The 18,855-nt window shown below is 44.5% G+C and overlaps 1 protein-coding gene and 1 long non-coding RNA gene across 2 annotated transcripts in view; one reads left to right on the forward strand and one right to left on the reverse strand.

The window, feature by feature from the left end:
- Positions 1-8,029, forward strand: part of LOC145353419 (uncharacterized) — a 29,120-nt gene extending 21,091 nt beyond the window's left edge. The window contains exon 3 of the long non-coding RNA XR_013888696.1: positions 7,630-8,029. This is a non-coding gene — a long non-coding RNA (uncharacterized LOC145353419). The remainder of the gene's footprint in view (positions 1-7,629) is intronic.
- Positions 1-18,855, reverse strand: part of enox1 (ecto-NOX disulfide-thiol exchanger 1) — a 297,971-nt gene that overhangs the window by 243,002 nt on the left and 36,114 nt on the right. Inside the window, exon 2 of the mRNA XM_080204169.1 lies at positions 13,762-13,873. The gene's annotated coding sequence lies outside the window, so the exon portion shown is untranslated. The remainder of the gene's footprint in view (positions 1-13,761; positions 13,874-18,855) is intronic.

Below are 18,855 nucleotides of genomic sequence, written 5' to 3' on the forward strand. Positions count from 1 at the left end.
ACCTGAACCTTCCATAGTTTTGGTGGGGAACTGGGGGGTGGGAATGGTGTGTGACCCCTTTTAGGACCACCATTACTTAGGCCATTCAAAGCCTGATACCAATGGATTCAGTTTGTGCTGCTTGAACCCATTGTTATCCCGAAACCTTTCCCAGATCCTGAATCCAGAATCCCGATGGGGCATTAGGATTAGTTTCCTATCTGAAGCTTGCAAGCTAGGCATTGGCCACCTATGCGGCGGCCCCCTGGGAAAGAAGTCTAGGGCAGTATTTGCAACTTGGCAATGCCCAGGGCACCACCACCACGTTCCCACTGGCTAGAGGCAGATAAAAGTAATCCTATAGTTTCCTGGTTCTTAAGTAAACATCAATTGCTTGCTGCTCTATATTCCTAAGCTCTGCTTCAAGATGCAATTATGGGTCGCTTTGAAGAAGTACAGTAAGTTGAGATATTTTTAGTTTTGTGGTACTGCCTGCTACTTAATGGACCATGAAAAAATCCAGCCATAGTTCCTCTACTGCTCTACTCACATCTTTAAGTACTCTTGAACCAACAGCGTCTGCTCCTGTAGTTTTGTGTTAGAGTCTTTTTTGATGGCTTCACCTTTGATCCCCATTTTCTCCCTGAATTCCAAATCACCTCCGACAGCTTAAGCTCCCGAAGATGACATTCAGTTGTATCCCACAGTGAAAAATGACTGTTCTCACCATCCTATATCTGGTGTCGGCTGAAATATGCCACATCCTTTCATATTGAAGGTCTTTCCTATTTGATCCGTTAGTTGCTTTGTCTGCCAAGTCCTGCACAAGCTGGCTTTGAGAGGAAAATATACCACAAAGGGAGCCTGACTCTCTGTGTTAGGGGGTGGCTACTGCTGATAGGACAGGACAGGTTCAGTGACATATTAGCTGATGCACGGGAATTGTGCACCAAGCTGTGATCTGTCTGAATAAGTGAGCGAGAATGTTTCTCACCATGCTCACTCTTCCACTGCTCCACCTATCCAGCAAAACAAAAACTCCCCACGGCGCTCCTTGCCTGAGGAAGGAATGTTCGTCACAAAGAACAAAAGAACAAAGAACAGAAATATCCTGGGAAACGGGCCCTTTGACCCAACGAGCCCGCGCCACCATTTTAACATTACGAGTCCCCCCTCCACCCATGACCCTTATCTATGTTTCTGGCATTCTACATTGAGGGAAAACTAATTTAGGGACAATTTATTACCACCAATCAGCCTAACAGCACATCTTTGGGGTGTGGGAGGAAACCCACACAAGCACAGGGAGAAAACCCACACAAGCACAGGGAGAATGCGCAAACTCCCACAGACACCGGCCCAGATCCATGTGTCTGCACAGCAAACAGTGATAGCCACTCTTGGGCAACACTTAGACTGACAGTCCTAGAACCTGGGAAGATAGCAAGTTGGTGTGGAAACTCCATGAACTTTAACCTTGCTGAGGCAATCGGACCAAAGAGGAACCAACGAATTGTGGGATTAGTAAGCTCGAGGAATCTGAAACTGTGGCAGATCCCTAAACTCCATCAACCTAGCTGCACCCTATTATAGAAAGGATATTATTAAACTAGAAAGGGTGCAGAAAAGATTTACTAGGATACTATCAGGACTTGATGGTTTGAGTTATAAGGAGAGGCGGACAGACAAAGAACAAAGATCAACACGGACTGGGACTTTATTCTCTGGAGCATAGAAGGCTGAGGGATGATCTTACAGAAGTCTATAAAATAATGAGGGGCATTGATCATCTAGATAGTCAATATATTTTCCCAAAGGTTGGGGAGTCTAAAACTAGAGGGCGTAGGTTTAAGGTGAGAGGAGAGAGCTACAAAAGTGGCCAGAGGGGCAATTTTTTCACACAGATGGTGGTGAGTGTCTGAAACAAGCTGCCAGAGGTAGTAGTAAAGGCAGGTACAATTTTGTCTTTTAAAATGCATTTAGACAGTTACATGGATAAGATGGGTATAGGGGGATATGGGCCAAATGTGGGTAATTGGGGTAGCTTAGGGTTTTAAAAAAAACAGCGACATGGACAAGTTGAACCAAAGGGCCTGTTTCCATGCTGTAAACCTCTATGACTCTTCAACTCTGTACACGGAGCAGGCTTATTTGTAATTTTTTCTGGTTCATTGGATCTTGTGGGACTGGTGGTTTGGACAAGGTTGTTTTTATTTCATATTTTTATCTCATTTCATCTTTCCAAACTCCTTGGTTTTATCTCTACTTTTCTTTCCTCTTGCTCCATCGTTCCATGTTTCTGACCCACTGTTGACAACAATCGTTGTATGGGAAAGGGTTAATATTAAATCTGTAAACAGACAGTCTACACCATCAATGACATAAGATTACATGACATCAAAGTACACCAAGTATTGGCTCTGTGTGAAACCTTACGCTAAGCCTTGTCCTGTGCACAGTTAGATGAATGTTGAATAAAAGGTAAAGTTCCCAGCAGTCTATTGATCCTGTTCAAGGGAAACTGAAGCTAAGATCACAGAGTCATCCGCCCAACCATCCAATCTATCTGGAGCTTCCTCTCTGCACCCCATCCCTTCCTCAGCAAGATTTTTTCGTTGGAAGCCTTTTTAAAACCCAAATATTTCAGTCAACTCTCCTAACTTTCAATATCCTTTCATCCCTTTTTCCCAAGTAGGATGTCTTCATTAAAAACATTATGCAAATACAAGTTGCAAATCCTAATCAGAATACCAAGGTCTGCTATTATCATCAATTTGACTAATAAACCTCAGGGCAGTACTGGGGGAGTTCCACGCTCTCAGTGGTGCTGTCTTTGGGTAAAACACTAATCCCAGTTCCCAGCTTCTTAAATGGAGGTAAAAGATCTCACAGTATCATCGGAAGCAGTGGGGGAGTTCATCCCATTGTCCTCACTAATATTTATCTCTCAATCAATAGGGGAGATTGTGGTGTTGTGATCATGTCACTGGACCAGTATTTTGGGGTCCAAGCTAATAAGAGGATAAAACATACTTGACCTCATCCTCACCACCCTGCTTTCCACAGGTGCATCAGTCCCTGACAGTGTTGGTAGGAGTGACCACCACACAGTCCTTGTGGAGACAAATCCTGCCTTCACATTGAGGATACCCTCCGTTGTATTATGTGGCACTACCACCATGCTAAATGGGATAGATTTCAAACAGGTCTAGCAACTCAAGTGTGGGCAGCTGTGAGGTGCTGTGTGCCAACACTATTGTAGTCAACGCAATCTGTAACCTCATGGCTCGGTATATCGCCCACTCTACCATAATCATCAATCCAGGTCAACACTGGTTCAATAAAGAGTTATGAGGGCAGGAACAACAGAAGGCATACTTAAAACTGAGGTGTCAATCTGGTGAAGTTACTTTACGGGACTACTTACATGCCAAACAGCATAAGCAGCAAGAAATTGACAGAGCTAAGTGATCCCAGAACCAATGGATCAGATCGAAATGCTTGTACAAAGAACAAAGAACAAAGAACAACCCAGCACGGGAAACAGGCCCTTTGGCCCAACGAGCCCGCGCCGCCGCATCACCCTACACCTATTCTACCCTGCATGTCTACGAATGGAACCCCTAACTTAGCCAGTGGCACGAGGTGGACCTCCACCTGCGGAATAAAAAGACAAAAACGTTAATCTTACAAGCCTGCTTTTCCAGTGTCTCCTGAGGTTCTAACCTTATTTAATAGCCCCTACCATAACCCTCCATCCTCGTTTCACTCATGTGTCTATCTAACTGAACCTTAAACGAGTCCAACGTTCCTGCCTCCACCACCCTACTCGGTAGCGCATTCCATACCCCCACAACTCTCTGCGTAAAGAACCTTCCTCTCACTTCCAAATTATACCTCTCCCCCCTCACCCTTAAATCATGACCTGTTGTGTTTGTACCCAGTCTAGGGAGCAGTCTCTCACTATTAACTCTATCTATTCCCTTCAGTATCTTATATACCTCTATCATGTCCCCCCTCAATCTCCGTCTTTCCAAGGAGAAAAGTCCCAGTTTCTCCAACCTTTCCTCGTAACCCAGCCCCTCCATGCCAGGCAACATCCTGGTAAACCTCCTCTGCACCCTTTCCAGAGACTCCACGTCCATCCGGTAGTAAGGTGACCAGAACTGGACGCAGTACTCCAAATGCGGTCTAACCAACGTTCTGTACAACTGAAGCATTAGACGGCAGCTTTTATACTCTATACCCCTTCCTATAAAGGCTAACATTCCATACGCCTTCCTAACAACTTTCTCCACTTGTGACGCAACCTTCATGGATTTGTGAACCTGCACTCCCAGGTCCCCTCCAGTTGTGAATGGTGGTAGACCATTAAACAAGTCAATGGCGGAGGAAGCTCCGCAAATATTCCCATCCTCAATGATGGAGGAGCCCAGCACATCAGTGCAAAAGATAAGGGTTGAAGCATTTGCAACAATCTTCAGCCAGAAATTCTGAGAGGATAATCCATCCTGGGTTTCTCTGGAGGTCCCCAGCATCACAGATCCCCATCTTCAGCCAATTCAATTCATTCCACATGATATCAAGAAATGGCTGAAGGCATTGGATGTGGCAAAGGCTGTGGGCCCTGACAATATTCTGGAAATAGTACTGGAGACCTGTGCTCCAGAACTTGTCGCTCCCCTAACCAAGTTGTTCCAGGATGGCTACAATATTGGCATCTACCCAGCAATGTGGAAGATTGCCCAGTTGTGTCCTGTACAAAAAAAGCAGGACAAATCCAACCCGGCCAATTACCGCCCCATCAGACTAATCTCGAACAAAGAACAAAACAGCCCGGGAAACAGGCCCTTCAGCCCAACGAGCCCACGCCGCCATTTTAACATTATGAGTCCCTACTCCACCCATGACCCTTGTCTATGCTTATGGCATTCCACATTGAGGGAAGACTAATTTAGGGACAATTTGTTACACCAATCAGCCTAATAGCACATCGTTGGGGTGTGGGAGGAAACCGGAGCACCCGGAGAAAACCCACGCAAGCACGGGGAAAATGTGCAAACTCCCGCAGACACTGGCCCAAATCCATGTGTCTGCACAGCAAACAGTGATAGTCACTGAGCTGTCGTGTTGCCCAGCATCTGGTCCAGTTTAAGCACACACTAACGATGTGAAGTACTCAGCTATTCTCGAAACATCCAAGAGCAGCCCTCGTACGACCCATCGCGTGTATGCCCCTTGTTGGGCAACAAGGCGGACCAAAGCACCTGTGGTTTAAAAGGGAAAAACATCAGTATCATCCTCATCCTTATACAAACATTCAACGGAATCCCCAAGTGAAACAAGTGAGCCAGAAAATATGTTGGAAGGTCCATAGGAATCAATTGATTCCCAGGGACGTCCCAAGGCTCCTGAACCTTACTTAAGTGATGGAAGAGGTCATCAACATTGCTAAAAGGTGTTATTTACTCTGCAATAACATGCTCACTGATGTTTAGTTTGCAGTTCTCAATTATCACTCCACTACTGACTTCATTACAGCTTTGGTTCAAACAAAAACAAAAGAGTTGAACTCCTGAAATGAGATGGGAGTGAATGCCCTTGATATCAAGGCAGCATCTGACCAACTATGGCACCAAAGAGCCCTAGCAACACTGGAGTCAATGGGAATCAGGGGAAAAGCTTTCCGTTGTTTGGACTCATACCTGCCACAAAGGAAGATGATTGAGGTTGTTGGGGATCAAACTTCTCAGCTCCAGGATATTACTAAAGGAGTTCTTCAGGGTAGGCCCAACCATCTTCAGTTGCTTCATCAATGACTCCCTTCCATCATAAGGTTAGAAGCGGAGACATTGTCGATGACTGCACAATGTTCAGCACCATTCATGATTCTTCAAATATTGTAGCACCCCATGTCCAAATGCAGCAAGGCATAAACAGTTTCAAGGTTTCAGCTGGCAAGTGTCAAGTAACATTTGCATCACACAAGTGCCAGGCAACCACTAGCTCTAACAAGAGGGGATCTAACCATTGCCTCTTGACATTTAATGGTATTACCATAACCGAATCCCCACCATCAACATCCAGGGGATTACCATTACCAGAAACCGAATGGAATATCTGTATAAATGCCATAACTACAAGAGCAGGTCGGATGCTAGGAATCATATGGTGAATAACCCACCTTCTGACTCCCCAAAGCCTGTCCACCACCTACAAGGCACAAGTCAGAACTAAGATGGAATACTCTCCGCCCTGCAGGATGAGTGCATCTCCAACAACACTCAAGAAGCTTGGCACCACTTGATTGGCACCCCATCCACAAACGTTCCAAAACCAAACCACAGTGGCAGCGCTGTGAACCATCAACAAGGTGCACTTCAGGGACTCACCAAGGATCCTCAGAGAGCACTTTCCAAACTCAAGACCGCCCGCTTTCATCTAGAAGGACAGAGGCAGTTGATGCATGTAAGCATCACTGCCTGCAAGTTCACCTCCAAATCCTCAGACCACCCTGACTTGGAAATATATCACCGTCCTTCAGTGTCCCTGGGTCAAAATCCTGGAACTCCTCCCTAACAGCACTGTGGATGTACCTACATGACAGTGACTCCAGGAAGGGAGCTCACCACCACTTACTTAAAGGTCATTAGAGATGGACAATAAATGTTGGTGTAACCAGTGACACCCACGTCCCAGGATTGAATTAGAATGAAATGCTTCAAGGTCTCTGGCAAAATAGGAAATCCATTAAATTAGAGCAGTGAATCATATGGAGCAAGAGGAATTGTTGAATATTAATATGCAAATTTTTAAATGGCTGATGTAGTGTAATTATCATTTGATTTTTTGATCACATTATTTATAGCATTTTATATGCTTGTAGTCCACTGGGAACCGGCACTTTAAACCAACCTAAACATTCTATACCTGTTCCACCTTCTTATGAGATTCATAATAATTAAAATAAATTGACAGGATTGGGACTTAAGGATTACTCTTCAATTAACCACATAACATGCTATTTGTATAATAATAAATACATTGAGCTGCAATCCTATTCAATTACCTACTCTAAACATTTCCAAAGTAGCTTGCTATTATACACACATATAAAATTCATTACCCTGCTGCATTGAGAATATTTCATGGAGATTTGTCATACAATTTTAATTTTCACAAATGAAGTACTAAATAAGTCATGACTGGACTGGACCTTGGTTCCGCTCTGAGTAAAAATGAAATCCTATCTCCCTCGCTTCTGTAAATGATCTACATGTAATGTATGTGCTACATTAAGATAATGCAGAGAAGTATTTTTAGAATAAAAGCAAAATACTGCAGATGCTGGAAACCCGAAATAAAAGCAGGAAGTGCTCAGGAAAGCTCAGTAGGTCTGGCTGTATCTGTGCAGAGAGAAACAGAGAGCAGAGTCATGCAGACTCGAGACGTTAACTCTGCTCCCTCTCCACAGATGCTGCCAGACCTGCTGAGCTTTTTTGTTTTTATAAGTAGTTCTAGAACTTTTGCTTTGTGATTTTATGCCAATATATGGGGGACTGAATTACACGGTGATGTGGAATACAGGGATTCACCCTTCCTGCTACGTTCTCAATTTGCTATTCATTCACGTCTACCTTTTGGTTTAAGGTTCATCGCGATTCCGAAACTGTGAATTTGAGAAAAATGGCAGAGTATTTCAAGGTCATTCTGAGAAACCTTTCGCAAGATTTGTAAGAAATATCTTTTGTGCTCCTATCAAGAATGATGCTGGACAACCAGGCAATTGAACAGTGGGAATGGGGGTGAGGCTGAATAAATATCATGATCTTCAGTGATAGAGGAACCTAGCGGGCAATAAGAAACAAGCTCGCAGAGTTGAATAGATGCTTCTACACAGCCTCCTCCCTCTGGACCGACTGGTCACGTGAGAAAGTGATGTTGCAGCTACAAAAATGATCATATGGCAGAAGCACAGGAGTTATCTCCAGAAGCACACAGAGAGCACAAGTGTTGAAGTAGCTATTAAACTACTATTCAATAACTTCCGTTGAAAGCTGTCCTTGCAGTCAGTGATTTGGGAACCCACAACATTTACAGTCCCCACTTTATGGACCCTAACAATATCCTGACTCTAGAACAATGCACCACTGCTGGCCACAATGATAGCTACAGACTTAACAAGGCAGAACATTGCCCAAATATGTAATTCACACAAAATATATTAAATCCAACCTTTACAATTCCTGTCTTAACTTCCTCCCATTCGAAAGTAATGGAAGGAGTCATCAATAGTGCCATCAAGTGACATCTACTTAGCAATAACCTTCTCGCTGACATACGGTTTAGATTCTGCCAGAACCATTTAGCTCCAGATCTTTTCACTGTCTTAATTCAGACATGAAGACAAGAGTTGAATATCAATGAACAGGTGAGATTAGTTGCCCTTGACATTAAGGCAATATCTGACTATGTAATACGCTAACAAGCAATCACAATAGAAGAGAAAACTCCCCAATGGCCGGAGTCATATTTGACATATGGCTATGGTTGTGGTTGTCAGAGATATATATGTTGAATTAAAAGTAGATTACATGATTAAGAAGCTTGTAGATAACACAAAAAATAATTGTGTGATTGATAGTGTTATAGCAATGGAGAAAAACCCTGAAATTATACAAGAAAGGATTGAACTTTAAAAAAGAAATGATTTATATATTTTTTAAAAATGGGCATGGATATGAAGCTGGTTGGGAATGTATTACTGAATACTGACAGGAATGGTGGCCGGGAGTTACTTTCAGGAACTATGGAATCTCTCCCTGTGTTTCCTGACAAGGTACTTATAAAACTCAAAGACTGATCATCACCTCCAGGAAAGACTAAGGGACATGACGGCCACTAAAGATGTATGGAGGCAGACGCAGGTCACTGAGAAAATATGGGTAGTATCTATAATGCCAGAAGCTTTGAAATTCCCATCACTCTGTAACCTTTCTTCCCACCTCCGGTTCTGCTGAGAGAGATTATGGCTTAAGGAAATGGAGTAGTGATTGCTTGCTTGATGCATCCTTGCACCACAGGTTGATTAACAAGAAATGCAAATATAAATGAGAAGATATCTGCATTTACATAGCACCATTCACATTGGCCAGTGTAGACTGCTTGGGCAAAATGACCTGTCTCTTTGTCATTTTTAGGGAACCCAAAGTGCTTCACAGCTAACTCTTAGAGTGCATTCGCTTTTACAACAAAGACAAATGTAGCATTTAATACATGCATAGCAAGCTCCCACAAATGGGGTGGCACGGTAGCACAGTGATTAGCACTGCTGCTTCACAGCTCCAGGGACCCACGGTCGATTCCCGGGTTGGGTCACTGTCTGTGTGGAGTTTGCACATTCTCCTCATGTCTGCGTGGGTTTCCTCCGGGTGCTCTGATTTCCTCCCACAGTCCAAAGATATGCGGGTTAAGTTGATTGGTCATTAAATTGCCTCTTAGTGTCCTGAGATGTGTAGGTTAGAGGGATTATTGGGTAACATATGTAGGGATATGGGTATAGGATAGGGTAGGGTGGGATTGTGGTCGGTGCAGACTCAATGGGCCAAATGGCCTCTTTCTGCGCTGTAGGGTTTCTATGATTCATTTCTATGAATCAAATAGCCACTAAGACAAGTCACCACTCTACCTTTCATCAGTATTTGTTGAGGGGTGAATTTGGCTAGAATGGTAGGAGAACTCTCCAGTTTTTCATCAAATCAGGATGTGTTTAACACCCAACCCAGCGGAAAGATTTTGTGTTTGGAAAGCAGGTCCACCTACAATGCAGCATTCCCTCAACACTACTTTGGAGTGTTCAGTTTTAGACTTTAGTGCTCAAGCCCTGGGAGCTTGAACTTTCAACACTTGGATTCATATGTGGAAGTGCTCCAAGGCTGAGAGCCAGGTTGTGATTGTTCCTTGCAATGGTGAAGCAGGCCTCCTTCAAAAACATAGCTAGGATCAGTTCCAGTCCCAGCAGCCCAGAGCCCCAGATGAACAGGAACAGCAGGAAAATTTCTGAATGTCATTTGGAGTTCATTCACACATTGAGATAATTAGACCCAGTTTTAACATTATTAGGCTAGTGATCTGGAAGCCCAGACTAATGCTCTGGGCCATAGATTCAAATCCCACCAGCAGCTGGACCAGACCCCCCTGTTCACCAGGCCCATCTGTAAGCAGGACCCAGACCTTCCCGTCACTTGCCACTTCAACACACCGCCCTGCTCTCCTGTCCACATGTCCATCCTTGACCTTTTGCAATGCGCTAGTGAACCCCGATAGAAACTGGGAGAACAGCACCTCACCTTCCGACTGGGCACTTTATAACCTTCCGGACTGAACACTGAGTTCAACAAGTTCAGAGCATGAATTCTCTCCTCCACCTTCACCCCATTTCCATTTATTTCATCCCATTAACTTTCATCCGATTCATCCATTTCATCATCCTTCTTTTTCACTTCTATTTTTCCACTTCACCATTCCAGCTCCTTCTTCTTTCCACGCCCTCCACCCCCCTCCCCCACTCCCCACCCATTCGTGCTACTGCCACATTCCTCAGGCAGCCCTTTAACAATCTGCACCTCTGTTCTGCCATTCTCGCATTCTGATCACTTAATGCACACTTTCTCAGCCTTCTGCGTGCTCATGGTCCAATTCCACACCTCTCCTCCCTCCCCACCCACCACCCTCCAATAGCGAAAATCTCTGCTGATTCTCATTGCTCTTAGCTTTGACGAAGGGTCATCTCGACTCGAAACGTTGGCTCTATTCTCTCGCCACTCATGCTGAGATTTTCCAGCATTTTCTGTTTTAGTTGTAATTTAGTTAATTATTTATTATTTCCCCTATTTGGTTCTCTCTGGCAGATAAGACCAAACACAGAATCTAAGCTTTAAAGAGGCTTATGTGTAAAGAATAGTAGCACAAGCAAATTCATTCAGGAGAATGGAAGAAGGTGATACTGATATGAGAAAAACTAGAGAACAAGGAGTGCCAACACCATCCGAGTGTGTCCCTGTGTTGATGCAAAATAATGTCAAGAAGCCTTGGGAAGTGAGTTATCTGGCCAAATAGAAGCAAAATACTGTAGATGCTGGAAATCTGAAACAAACATCTGTGGAGAGAGAAGCACAGTTAACATTTCCAGTCCAATCTGACCCTTCCACAGAACTGAAAAGGGACAGATGTGATGAACTTGGAGGGGAGGTTGGGGCAGAATGGAAAGTTAGTGATTGATCAGAGTTAAGGAGAGATTGACAAAGATGTCATGGACATGGGACAAAGGGGCTGTTAACGGTGCCATTAGGGTCTGAAGAGTTTCTAATAGTGGCAAAGATAGGATAGCAGAATGTAGCACATAGGAGGACAGAGGTTGGTGTTCAGTGGGAGCAAAACTGAATGACGAGGGGCAGTGGCCACATGGGGGAGGTGGGATTGTGTTGAAACAAACCTGCGAAATCGAATAACGGGGAGATTTCACAGTCTAAAACACACACACACACACATACCTACACAACACACACACAAACACACGCGCGCGCGCACACACACACACCCACACACATGCGCATGTGTACACACATATACACACATACACAAACTCACACACACACACACATTCATACCCACACGCACACACACACACACTCATACCCACATGCGCACACACACACACTCATACCCACATGCGCACACACACACACACTCATACCCACACGCACACACACACTCACATGTGCATGTGCGCGCATATAGACACACACACACAAACTCACATACCCACACATACATACACACGTGCATAGCCGCAACCCCCCGCCCCACACACACACACACACACACACACTCATATGCACACACACACACGCATACACTCTCTCTCTCCAGGTTTGCGAGAACTGTTTCAGAATATATTTTCCCTAATTGACCTTGGAAATTATTTTCTCTTTAATCTCACATCTTCCAATGGGATTGCATTGCAGAAATGGATGAGCAAGATTATTCACAAAGCTCCAACCGTCATGAGGGAAGGCTTGTCGGATGGTTTTACCCTGCCCACCAATTCTGTTTGTAAATTCTCCCAGTATAGTTCCCATTGAAACTGCAGCAGTATTCCTGGTGGAAAGGAGACCATATATTACAACTGTGCACAGCGGACGAAGAAAGGTTCAATCAAATTTTTATTTCAAGATTCTCAGGACTGAACAAGTCTTACAAACTTCTTATCATCTACTTCAATGTGGACTTTTAATACAAACGCTGCTCTGCAGAGACGATTTCAGGGTAATATTAATCAGAAAGATATTTCAAAAACAGTAACAGAGAGGGGATCAGTCAGATAGTGGTAATGTTACTGGATTGGTAATGCAGGTGATCCAGAAGTCTACACAATTCATTTGGAGATATGAGTTCACATGTCACAATGAGCAAAATTAAATTGAGCTAGTTAATAAATCTGGAATGAAACATTAGTCTTTATTAATAAATGACCATGAAATAATTAGATTGTTGTTAAAACCAATCCAGTTCATTAAGAGATGTGGGGCATGATCTTTTTGGCTTGGCATGCTGGTTGATTGGTGAGGCAAGCCAGTAACTTAGGGTGAAAGATAAAAAATAGGGTTCGTGTTCATTCTCTCGCCTCTTGTGATCTCGCTGGTGTTGTTTTGCCTGTGGAATCAGCCTCATGCCCAGAAAGGGTGTGAGGCTGGTTTCAATATTAATAACATGTAAAATATGTCATTAATGAGCCCTGTATGCAATCGTCTGGGCTCACTTATCTTAATCCCCTCGCTGGTCAAGGTCCTCACCGGTGAGGATTACAGATGGTTCCCACCAATGCGGACCAGACATGATTGCCTTGGCGATGGGACCGCAGGCCATTGAAGCCCAGGGGCGGTTGCTGGCAGGGTTGGGCAGTACCCATGGGGAAAGAGTTTCAACAGCAGAGGAGTTGAGTCAGAGGACCTCAGGAGTTTGTATGTATGAGGTTTCTTACAGCCTGTTATCAGTATGTTTTATTTAGAAAGGTACTTACCTTTTTTTTAACCTAGTATGAATGTTCCTCCAAATTAAATAATTCAACAGCAAGCTTTTGTGAGTTTAAAAAATGTATTTATTCTCACTTATCCCAAATTAAACACAATGCCACATACATTCTCATATACACAAAGACTTAGAAACACATAAAGTTGTGCACTCTTAACAGATTACAGTTATCTTAATCTCTATTTTACAATCTTGGGTCTCCTGCGTTGAAGGCTTATAGTTTCTGGGATGGTCTCAATTGTTTAAAGTTGAAAGAAGGGTTTTTAAAGCAAAGGGTTCACAGCAGGTTGTGAGGTGTTTTTGTAGTCAAATTTTTAGGAAATTGGTTCTCAAGCTAACTTTAAACTGGCACATGTTGAGGGGGTGCCCTTCTCTCTGTTGGAACCTCCCACTTTCAAGGTATTGCTGTTAATTATTTTGGCTGTTTGTTGACTTGCAGCTATTGATGACTAATGACTAACTGCAAACAGATCTTAGCTTATTTTTAAAAGCAGGCAACAGCATGGATCCTCTCTGTGTGACTTTCTACAAGTTTAACTCCACCCAGTTTGGAAAATGGTGTTGATGTTGATTCTACATGCTGTGTTGAGGGTTAACACCTCTCAGCACCTGAGTGTCTTTGATTTAGAATGACTAATTCAATTAAAGAAATATTCTTTTGATTGGTTTCAAGGAAGGGTATCGACTCACATCAGCCTAGAGTGTTCTTTTGTTTCCTCTTGAAAGAGATGAGTGGTTCCCGATCCACAGAAGTAAAGCAACCCTTGGGACGCCATATTTTCCCGTTTTTTTGTCCCGTTTTCTGTGTAAATACAAAATTAGTTTGAAATTCAGAGTATGTTATGCTGATACTGAGCATGACAATGAGACTGGAACCAGGTGAGACGACTCCCACCCAATTAGATGCCCATGGAGAGACATTGGAGGAGGATTGTGTGGTTGACCATGTTAAAAGCCGTGGACATATTGAGAAGGGCGAAGAAGAATAGTTTACCTTTGTCACAGGATATTATTTTGGTTTTGCCATGGAAGCGGGTAGCTGAATGGAGGATTCAAACATGGAATTCTGGGAAAAATTAGAATCGATTCGGGAGAGGTCAGCATGTTCAGGATAAGGAAATTGGGGATGGGATGGTAGTTTGCAAGGACGGGAAGGTCAAGGGTTTTCTTTTTTGAGGAGGGATTGATGGCGACAGATTCAAGGGGGAGAGGGGCAACAGCTGAAGAGGGAGAATTGCTTAGGTTATCAGCTAACATGGGGGTCAGAAAGGGATGCAAAGTGGTTTGCAGTTTATTGGGATGAGTGTGAAAGAAAAGGTGGGTCTCAGAGAGGGCACGAGGGAGTTGTTTCTATTTGTTTAGATTATGCTTGTAGTCTGCAATCCCATTGCAATCCAGATCTGCATGCAACTCCTGTCTTCAGATTGTAATGGACACAATGAGCTGCATTGTCTGCATGTTCCTGCCAGGATTTTCTGGTCCTGCCGCAGTGAACTGTGGGCCCTGGATGCCAAATTCTTTGTCCTGACTTGCAGTGGAATGAATGGCTGGTAAGACCTCACCCAATGTTAGCTTACAGTCTTGTGTGGGTTGCTGGCTTTGCTGAATGAACCAAGTTCCAGAATAACTTAAAGGTTTCCCTTTCTATTTTACTGAGAAAACTGCTACAAACAACTCGTTTGCAGTTTTATTTGCTTGTACGAAGCACTGAGATATCTCTGTATAGGAACTCCGTGATTCATTTGCTTCATTGAAAGGCCTCGGGGATTCTAATTAAGCCAACATTTCTCCTGCAGGCACTAGCTATTCCAGACTGCTCAGTATATTTATTTTACTATCTACTGAAGTTTACTGAAGAGCTGCTCTCTGCACTGCACAAAACTGAAAGGAAAACAGCAGCCTCTGCAACCACCCTGATAAAATCACGATCAAATGTTGAAGCAACCTGCAATCCTTTTAAATATATAACAGGATGGCAGATTTCCTTCCCTAAAGGACATTAACGAACAAGGAGGGTTTTATTCCACAGTAGTTGATAATGGTTATCACACAACTTTTAATTCCAGATTTTTACTGAGTTTAAATTTCACCATCTGCCATGGTGGGATTCAAATCCAGCGTTCCCCCAGGTCTCTGGATTACCAGTCCAGTGACAATACCATTGGACCACCATCTCTGCTGGTTTGAATGTACAACTTTCTAACAGAGCCACAGCCAAAACACACAAGTTTAGTTTGCAGTCTCGGAGCTGATGCCAGCCTTCAGATGAGAGAGAAACTGGTAATGTTCCAAATAGCGAGCATGTTCATTTTTAACATGGATTTGAAGAATGTAAGGATAAAATTAACAAGTCTCCTGGGAGGTTGAATAATGAAAGGGTTGCAATCCACCGCACAAGACTGTAAACTAATGCTGTGTTCATTACGACCTGAAGACAGGAGCTGCATGAAAATGTGGGCTGCAATGGAACTGCAGGTTACAAACATAATCTAAAGAAATAGAAACAACTCCAGTGTGGAAGATGGAGTTTTGGGTCTCTGAAAATATAATTATAACGGATACCGATGGGCTGAACTGAGGGTGTGATGAAATAGAGCATCTGAAATGTTGCAGACTTGACCTTTCTCAGAAGGCAGAGAACCTGTGCATGAATTAATCCCATGGGGTGAACTTCAAGCTGAAACAGTTGTGGGGCAGAATTTTACTGGAAGGGCAGACGGTCCTGATCTCAGGGTCCAAATCAGGTTGCATGGTGAGATGTGGAAGAGGACTTTGCTGCTCATCTTTGGTTCATGGCTGGCTGGTGTGGGAGTAGCTGATAGTGGGTGGTGGTGGACGTGAGGAATTACCAATGGCCAAAATGCAGGCGGAGGGGAGACATTCAAGGAATGGCTGCAGTTACAGGAAGCCTAGCTCTGAGGGTGAGTGAGGCACCCCTGGACATGCTCCTCCAGTCAGTGAGAGCACAGACAGAGATGTTTTGTCCGGTTAGCTGACAGGCCACCAAGAAGGAGTGGCAAGAGATTGCAGGTGAAGTCAGCTGCTTCAGAATGGCCACACAGATAATGGCAAAAGCACCACAGGTGATTCAGAGACCTGCTGAGGTCTGACATGCTGAATGGGCCTGGTCATTTTTAATTCTTTCACAGGATATGGGCATCATTGGCTAGGTCAGTATTTATTGTCCAGCCTCATTGCTCTTGGAAAGGTAATGGTGAGCCTCCTTCTTGAACGGCTGCAGTCCGTGATGTGTCGGTACACCAACAATGCTGTTAGGGTGAAAATTCTAGGATTTTGACCCAGCAACAGTGAAGGAATGGCGATATATTTCCAAGTCAGGATGGTGAGTGGCTTGGATGCGAATCTGCAGCTGGTGGTGTTCCCAGGTAACAGCTGCACTTGTCCTTCGAGAGATTGTGGGTTAAGAAGGCACTATTGAAGTAGCCTTGGTGAGTTGTTGCAGTGCATCTAATAGATGAGGCACATGGCTACCACTGGATGTTGGTGGTGGAGAGGTTGAAGGTGGTGGATCGGGTGTCAGTCAAGCGGGCTACTTTGTCCTGGATAGTATCAAGGTTCGCGAGTGTTGTTGGAGGTGGAGAGTATTCCATCACACTCCTGACTTGTGCCTTACGGGCAAGCTTTTGGGAGTCAGAGGGTGTGTTATTCTTAGAACTCTCATTCTCTGACCTGCTTCAGTAACCACAGTATTTATTAGGCTAGTTCAGTTCAGTTTTAGGTCAATTGTAATCCCAAGGATTTTCATAGTGGGACAATCAGTGATGGTAATGCCATTGAACATCAAGGCATGATGGGTGGATTCTGTGTTGTTGGAGATGGCCATTGAATGGCACCCATGTGCTGTGAGTGTTATTGCAAGCTGGCATCCCTGGATGTCACAGAAGTTGTCAATGAAATATGAGAAATTATTGGTAACCCAGCTTTGGGCATGACCAAGCAGCAGAGTTTACAGCAAGACGAAGCCTCATAGTACAGATTCCTTATCATCTCTCAGCATTGTTCATTGCGCTGTCAATGCTATATGGCCTCTGACAGCAGACCATCTCGTAACATGATGATGGACAAAGGAACTGGCACAGGATGGCAAGCACCAGCAGGCAATAAGGAAGCAGTGGCACAGCGTTTGTGTTTGCAGGAAAGGTGAGCTCAATGTCAGAGAGTGGAAATTAACTCCATGGTAGCAGAGTGGTTAGCACTGCTGCTTCACAGCTCCAGGGACCTGGGTTCAATTCCCGGCTCGGGTCACTGTCTGTGTGGAGTTTGCACATTCTCCTCGTGTCTGCGTCAATTTCCTGCGGGTGCTCCGGTTTCCTCCCACAGTCCAAAGATGTGTGGCTTAGGTTGATTGGCCATGCTTAAATTGCCCCTTAGAGTCCTGAGATGTGTAGGTTAGAGGGATTAGTGGGTAAAATATGTAGGATATGGGGGTAGGGCCTGGGTGGGATTGTGGTCGGTGCAGACTCGATGGGCCAAATGGCCTCTCTCTGTACTGTAGGGTTTCTATGATTCTATGAACTGGAAGGAGATTGCCACTGATGGTGAGATTGATGCTGATGGAGGGGGAGCCAATGGAGCTGGAAGGGATTTCAGTCTGTCTTTGAGGCTGGGCTGGATGCGGAATCCGAAAGAGTGAATTGCTCCATGGAAGTGTCCATTGAAGGAAATGATGGTGAGCTGTGGCCATTGGTGAACACAGTGAGATCCAGATGTGTAGAAGTAAAAACACAGCACCTTAACATCACTCATCTCTCTTAAGCCAGTCAAGTGGCAGATATGGCAGCATTCAGAGCTCAGAAATTGCTTGAGATTGCTGAGGAAGAACAAACATCTGAGGCAATGTTGTCACGTCGTTCTAGCTCACCTCTGTGCAGGTACTTACGTATCGGTGGGGTTTAGTCAGAAAAGGCAGTGCCCCTGGTGAGCATGGCACCGATGTGCACAATGGCAGTGGTGCCAGTTGCAGTCATAGAAACACAGAAACATAGAAAAACTACAGCACAATACAGGCCGTTCGGCCCACAAAGTTGTGCCGAACATGTCCCTACCTTAGGGATTACTAGGCTTACCTATAACCATCTATCTTACTAAGATCCATGTACATATCTAAAAGTCATTCCTCATTGGAAGGTAAAAAACTCAGTGATGTTCAGCTTCCCACGGATGGTGGGTCACTGGAGTTATCACCAAGGTGGTAGATACTGGAGTGTGAAATGTGTGAGCACCTCTCAAAGGTTCCAGAGACTCTTAATTCCCAATGCACTCACAATGGGCTGAATTTTCCACTCTGAGCACAGGCGAGAAAACCGGTGTGTAGCTCTGCAGTTGAACTGACAAGTTTTCTCTCCAGTTATTATGACATTCTGGGCAGAATCTTAGGCCTCGCTCATCCCAAAACCATAAAATCCCACCCGAGGCCAACGAACCTTTCCATGGTTCGCCCCCTTGCCCACTCTAATTCCTGTGGTAGGTGGGGCAGTAAAATTCTGGCCACTGTCTGCAGAGAATCCAAGGCCATAGTTTTCATTTTACGAGTACCAGGAACTTTCCCCACGCCGCTCCCCCCCCCCCCCACCCCCGCACCCCCGCATCCCCCCAACAAGCACCAAGGCAGCCCATCCCCCATAGATAAGAGGCACCCCCTCCCCCAGCACCTGGGCAAACTCCACCTAAACATAAGGGTAACTCACACCCCTCCCACAACGGCGCTCCCCTGGGGCCCGGCCCTGTCATTGCAGGGTTCCCCTTGACTGCCTCACGTTTTTA

This window comes from Carcharhinus amblyrhynchos, chromosome 15, assembly GCF_965287045.1.
Source record: "Carcharhinus amblyrhynchos chromosome 15, sCarAmb.v2.hapA, whole genome shotgun sequence".
NCBI classification, from domain to species: domain Eukaryota; kingdom Metazoa; phylum Chordata; class Chondrichthyes; order Carcharhiniformes; family Carcharhinidae; genus Carcharhinus; species Carcharhinus amblyrhynchos.